The sequence below is a fragment of the Lepisma saccharinum genome, chromosome 20 (genome assembly GCF_977018435.1).
Source record: "Lepisma saccharinum chromosome 20, izLepSacc3.1, whole genome shotgun sequence".
NCBI classification, from domain to species: Eukaryota; Metazoa; Arthropoda; class Insecta; order Zygentoma; family Lepismatidae; genus Lepisma; species Lepisma saccharinum.
Genome location: NC_139248.1, coordinates 20,895,932 through 20,902,998, shown reverse-complemented (window position 1 = coordinate 20,902,998; position 7,067 = coordinate 20,895,932). Strand labels below are relative to the sequence as shown.

The window sequence follows — 7,067 nt, the reverse complement described above, 5'->3', positions numbered from 1 at the left end:
TAGAAAAAGACAGACACACACAAGAAGAAATATAGAGAGAGACGCACAAAAGAGAAAGAGAGAGAGAGAGAGAGAGAGAGAGAGAGAGAGAGAGAGACGCACACAAGAGAGAAATAACTAGACAGACACACACACAAGAAGAAATATAGAGAGAGACGCACACACGAGGGAAATAGAAATAGACAGAGACACACACAAAAAGAAATATAGAGAGAGATGCACACAAGATAAATAGAAATAGAAATAGAAATAGACAGAGACACACACAAGAGAAATAGAAATATACAGACACACACAAAAGAAAGAAATATAGAGAGAAACGCACGCAAGAGAGTAATAGTGTGTGTGTGTGTGTGTGTGTGTGTGTGTGTGTGCGTGTGTGTGTGTGTGTGTGAGAGAGAGAGAGAGAGAGAGAGAGAGAGAGAGACAACGAGCAGAGACACAGAAAGACAAGAGAGAGACAAATAGGCAAATAAATGGAAGACAGGGAGGAGAAAGAGCAAAGAGATAATAAACGGAGAGAAGAAGGAGGAATAAAAGAAAAAGTAGAAATGTAAGAAAAATAAAGAACAAAAGAGAAAGAAACAGAGGAAGAATAGAGAGAAAATAGAAAAGAAAAAATAAAGAAATCTGCAGAGAAAATTAAAAAAGAGAGGCAGGATATCAAAAGAAGGGAGATAAAAAGAAACAGGTGGATAAAGAAGGAAAGAAGAAGGGGAAAATAAAAGACAAAGAAGAAGAAGGCTGAAAATACTTCATGAATCCTTCCTCAACGAAAGTCTCCGATTACATCAGCGCACAGTACCTAAAAAAAATCAGGTTTCAGCACATTCTTTCATGTTACAAATTTTCAAGTAAACAATTTAAGTATCGTAATTCAATTCAAATATTGACTAAAAGATTAAAGTTTTTACTGTAAGAAAAGCCAACCGCTCCTTAAAAAACCTTCGATCTATTTATACACTGCTCTAATTAAAGTATGAAAGACAACCGTTGTAAATCAAGGCCTCGTTAAGTTTTACGTGAGCGTATAATCCAGAAAACGCGGACAGACCAACAGGGAAAGGCGCTTATTTGGAAACACTGCTTGCGTTGTTCTTTAAAAACATGTACCATGCTCCATTTGAGCTTCGAGGAACCATATCTCGTTGATGGATCTTCCCGATGTACAAAGAATGCCCCTGTTCGCATCCGCTCGTATGATTTCCTCTGCGAAGAATAACATATAGACACACATGCAGGATGTTTCGTGTGTGCTGGGTAGACACATGTATGCGGAGGGACATTTGCCATAGTTCAAGTACAGTTACATTTTGAATCACTGTGCAAACGAACGTGTATGTTTTATGAAGAACATATCAGGCAAGTACATATATCGCTTTCGTCATTTTGTTCTTAAGGGTTCCCTTGCCTATTGCTCTAGACATAAAAAATATTTTATCATAGTGTAAGGAAAGTTAGTTTTCTAAAATCAACTGAGTTAAAATTAGAGTTGCTTGGTTTCAAAAGCAACGGAGTTAAATATACAGTTATTTAGTTCAAGAAGTAATCGACTTAAAATTAGTTAAATTACTTTAAAAAGAAGTGACTGAGTTTCTTGATACTTGAAAAGTACTTACATGGGGTTTATTTCTATTTCTGGCACATAATATAAGTCTTCATATATTTATATTATTACAAAAAATAAATTATGGAACAATGAGTCCGCTGCAATTTCTAAATTTAGTATGCAACGAACCCTAGCTTCTTTACCTTAGGAGATACAAAGAAAATCCTTTCACCTTAGCATCCACAGAGGAGAAAGAGATATGCAAATTTAGCTCTTCTTTCATGTTACAAATTTTCAAGTAAACAATTTAAGTATCGTAATGTAACTTTTGATAACGTTATTTGTAATGCAAGAAGTAACTGTTACATTTACAGCTATTTACTTCTAAAAGTTGCTAGTTACAGTTAGAATTTTTACATAAAGTAACTAGTTATTTCCAAATACTGTTGTATCAGTAAGCTAAAGAAACCCACCACATTTAAAGTAAAAGAATCAAGCTTCTGCATAGCATCCTTAGTCGGCACTGACAAGCTGTACAGTGGGATCCACTAGTATTGCTCGGCGATGGATTTTTATGTATGTCAACAGCTTGTTTTGAGTTTCCTTTTAATTCTTGAAGCTCTTATTGGGTCAAATAAAGTGCACGAAAATGATGATGGACAATTTGCACGGTAATACTCATGGATCCCACTATACCATTTCCCCCAACTCCAGGTATACTGCGACGCCCCTGTGCTACCAAAGAAACATAGAGCAACCTATCCACAGGGCTATCGCCACCGTATATGCTCTAGCACCCATTGAAATAGTCAGCTCGCTATGCTGCCTTCCCTCAAATATATTGTCGACCCCGTCAAAATGTGTCGTATCTGAATAATAATAATAATAATAATCGAAATTTAGGATAAATAAGCAACTTGTAGTTATGACTGTTTTGTGACGAAAGAAGTCCAGCATAGGAATTGAGATATACCCGCATGACGCCTTGTTTATAAAGACCATTTTTCTCAATGGAAAGTTGAGTCATAATATCTTCGACACTGATTGAATCGTTGGACATATTGTAAGTGGTCAGTCGCACACTGGATCAGACACGACCAAATGCAAAAGGACGAGACACAACGCCACACGATACGACGCGGCAAGACGAGTCAACTTTTTGGCTAAAGTATCATAAAAGATTTCGACCAGGTACACAGTAGGTCTAGGTCCGTCTTATAATTTGAATAGCTGGTAACGATGCGTTCGTTATAAGTACAACACTTTAGAGCAGAATTAACGTATCAATGTATGTGAAGGATTGATGTATCAATTTATATGTTGTGAATTGAATATACACGTATTTCTAGCAAATAATTAGTTAGAAAGTACACTATTGTCACAGAAATAGCACAGAAAATCAGCCATGTTGTTTTCTCTTATACTTTTATCTCAAACAGGAAGTTCTACAGTGCAGAAACTCTTACACCAGTTCACAAAATGTGTCGCTATAGGCCTTGAGCCAGGCAAGTTCTCGGTACCACTCGGGGGGACCGGTTCTAATATGATTTTTCGGTAAGGTTGGGATGCCTAGAGATGGAAAATATGTGATAACATGTCATAACTTTTTGCCTTCTGTGTGTTATCACTCCACTTCCCAGATAACCTTTATGTAAATGGAAAGTTTTGATAATTTTCAATATTTTGACTTTTAGTATTAGAAATTACAATCACAGTAATTCTGATCTAAATTAATAATATTGATGATAATAATTAAGATTATGATAATAACACTAATTAAAATATGTGAATATTTTAATAATTTAATTAACAAGTTGGATGGTATTTAACACCATTATTGGAGTCAATTGTCTATCTGCCCATTATTAATGCCGATATTTCTGAATTAACAACTGATGTGCGCAGCTGTGAGAATGACAGTAGCAGTCCAAGGACAGTGTAAGAGTTCGTTGAGGAACGTGGGTAAGTGGTACAATGCCTGTAAAGTGCCATTTACCTGAATCAATGGCGTGGAGAGCCATAGGAAGAATGGAAGTTGGATAGACAGCGAGAGGTATCTGTAACCCTTGGAGTGTCTCGAAGTGCCATTTCCCGCCTGAAGATTCGGTTCCAATCAACGGTAAATGTGCGACGAAGGCAAGGTCAAGGCCGTCCGCGAGCAACAACAGCAAGAGACAACAGTGTTAACAACCGATTAAAACAGACGACAGAATGCAACGTAATTATAACATGCCATTTTCACAGCAATATGGCGCAGATGTCATCTCAAACTGTCTGCAAAGATGGCCTCTATGCATATAGACTCATGATGTGTGTTCCAACACCGTACAGCTTTCAGTCCGTAGAAACTTGGCTGAGGAACATTGCAATTGGTGCCACAACGAAAGGGGGCCACAACTGTATCAGTCACGCCTTTTTCTTCAAATAGTAGCATTGTTGATCCAACTACGTAGTTAGTTTTTAGCTAATTGTAGCTTATATCATGGATATGGACCTACTGAATGTGCCTCTGAATGTTCTTTCAGTTGCATAAACATCGACTGTACATAGTTTTCGTCTAGATATTTCTGTTCCTCTCTCGATCCAAGAAGAAGGCGGTGGATAGTTATGGCAGGTCAATTATCAGACGAGACACTATTTGGTCGAATTATTGTGACAGCACAGAATCGGAATCTTCAAATGGGCTTTCTCTTAGAACCATTATCATGGGCGTCGGAGACATACTTGCAGAAAAATGTTATTCCCCCTAAGGAAATATCTGGAAATTCAGCCACGGCGATTGATGGTATGGCTCTTATTCAGAGAGTAAAAGAAGAGGAGTCAAACTTTGGTGAGGTCTATCTGCCTTGTCCATTGTTTTCCAGAAAGAAATACTAGTCCAAAAATCGATCTCTGTTTGATACGTACAAGGACACGTCCATAAAGAACACCGAAAGGATAATCACATGGGAAGAATTCGGGCATCAGTCACAGAGCATCTCATCTTCCCAGATTGTCAGAAAGTGAAGAAAATTCCTAAGTCACGTAATGAATAAAACAACTGTAATTGCATTTCTTGTTAACGAATGTAGGAAACCAGAGGATTTTGTAAATCTTTTGAATAAAACATTTCGCGAACTGTGGAGATAAATGATGGAACATCATATCTGAAGAGAGCCCCAAAGCGCTCAATCTCAACAGTAAACATGAAGATATGGTAATATCTTGGTGAATACTGCCGCTGCTAATGAGGGTTATGAAGCGATAATGAGAGGCTCAGATGACCCAGACTTGTGTATTGTGTGTTTGAGATGGATAAATTGTTTCTGAAATATATCTAAAATACCCATGTAAAATGTATGCTATTTTTTATTATGATTGCCTATCTGTCTGTCTATGCAAGAACTCAAACCATTGAAAGCTAATAACAGAGAACATCAACAGAGGCTTATTGTGTTCAGTGTCCACTTCCGTCACGCACTTTTCTTCAAATTGTAGCATTGTTGATCCAGCTAAGTAGCTAGTTTTTAATCCGAATGAGTTTATATTGTGCCCGAAGAAATATTTGGACACACATACACAATAATATGGGTTTCGTGAATCGAATTCTCACAGGCTAGTAACACAGTTAAATTCATGTGGTTATACTAAATGTCAAGAGCATATGGGCAACATTTTTCAGTCCCTAAGGTCACCATCCCACCCCTGCATTGTGGGAGTTGTAGGGGTAGCTGATACGCCACTATAAACGCTCCATTACGGTGTAAAAGACACCAGCATCTTGAAACGTGAAAACAAACATGCATCGAATACTACTTGGGAAGTTGGTTAGGCAAATTTCTTATTTCTGTTAGCAGGCGCGAGATGGCAGCTTTCTCAAAATAAATTAGGAAACGAAGTAATTATGTGGATATAATATACTATTCTATTTAGATATGATAAAATATTGCAAAACTTTGTACCCTATTATGTTATTTCCTGTGCTGTTTGTAAGAATTTTCTTGACAATTTATATGCACTCTTAAGGGATTTATTTTGCCTACTTAATTCTGCTGAAATTGATGTTGCGTACCACTAGTAACATATATCCTTTGTTGAAAACCAAACAAGCGATGTCGAAAGGTTGTTCGAAACGTCATCTGCTAGCTATTCATTGCGTGCTTAACATTGCGAAATATGTAAAGATTACAATACATCTGATAAAAAGATATCCACAAAAATATTTCCAGAACAGTGCTCACACACTTTACTTCATTTCCGCCAAATAATAATTCTCTCTGACCTTCATTCATGCTTTTGGAAAAAAAAGAAACATACAATGATTTTGCGTCATGGGGTCTGGTTGAGGCTAAAATAGAATAGACCACAAAATGCACGGACGTAACAGAAGACAGTGTATCAAGTATATTCGAATTTGTCCATGAGGAGAACTAAACCATTGCTGTCCTTTGAATTGTGGGCATTTCGCGTTTGACTTTCCAGTAATGTTTTACAAGATATCGCCCATTTTTACTCTGTAACAGAGAGAACCAAACCACTTTTAGTCCAACGTTTAAATATATGACATTGACGTATAGTGAGATGTACAAGCATAGCCCGGCAAATTGTCCATGGTTATTTTCATTAATTTTTCTCTTGCATCCTAAGTGTTTTTAAGAAACATGTTTTTAAGCATGCTGGAGCAGAGGTTGACAACAGCTTGCTTGGAGTTTTGTTTCAGTTATTGAAATTCTCATTGGGTAAAAAGAAGTGCATAAACATGGTGAGGGACAATTTGTTTGGTATTACTTATGCAGCCCACTATACAAGTCGGCAAGTCGGTTATAATTAAAGTTCCTAATCTCAGAGTCCTCTGGAGCCCGTTTGAAGCAACGGATTGCGGTGAAACTTGGTATAGAGGCTATGGAGAACATGGGGAAGCGAATGCTGACGAAAAAATAGTTCAAAGTTTCACCACCAGGTGCGTTAGTATTCGTTTTCGTTGCTTTTCTTAGGGCCTCCCCGATGGCGCGGTGGTAGCGTGGTCGCCTTGTAATCAAGGGATCCCGGGTTCGATACCCGGTGAAGGAACATAGTGGTTTGGATCCCACTTTAAAACTGTAGGTCCAGTCCCGATTAGCCTTATTGTACATAAAGTGGACTTAAAACACCTAATCAATCAATCGTTGCTTTTCTTGTTATTGATTTAGTTTATTTTACTTCGCTTTTCTGCCACTTTTGGCTAATCTCGAAGATTACCTTTAGCCGAATTGAAAAGAAACTCACTGTGAGGTTGTAAAGAAGTAACAAAATTTATTTAAAAAATCAAGAGTTGCCAAAGAAACAGCGACTTTAGTGACCATTTTTTTTAAAAAAAGACCCCTGACTTAACTGACTATTTTTTTAAAAAATACTGACAAATTACTGACTACGATGGAAAAGCTGACTTTTATGTTTTAAATAACCATTTTCTACCCTTGTTGTAGGTCTACAATGTTAGTACAGTATACTCATATCATCTTTGCTGTTTCCCGTTCGTGTGTGTGTGTGATTGTCCCTT

At 37.4% G+C, this 7,067-nt stretch overlaps 1 protein-coding gene across 2 annotated transcripts in view; it reads left to right on the top strand.

The window, feature by feature from the left end:
- The window catches only part of CDase (neutral ceramidase), a 148,897-nt gene that overhangs the window by 23,739 nt on the left and 118,091 nt on the right, over positions 1-7,067 (top strand). Inside the window, exon 1 of one of the 2 annotated variants that reach the window (XM_083142156.1) lies at positions 1,247-1,362. The exons of the other annotated variant lie outside the window; for it this stretch is intronic. The gene's annotated coding sequence lies outside the window, so the exon portion shown is untranslated. Of the gene's footprint in view, positions 1-1,246; positions 1,363-7,067 lie in introns of those variants that run through there. 2 annotated transcript variants of the gene reach the window in all.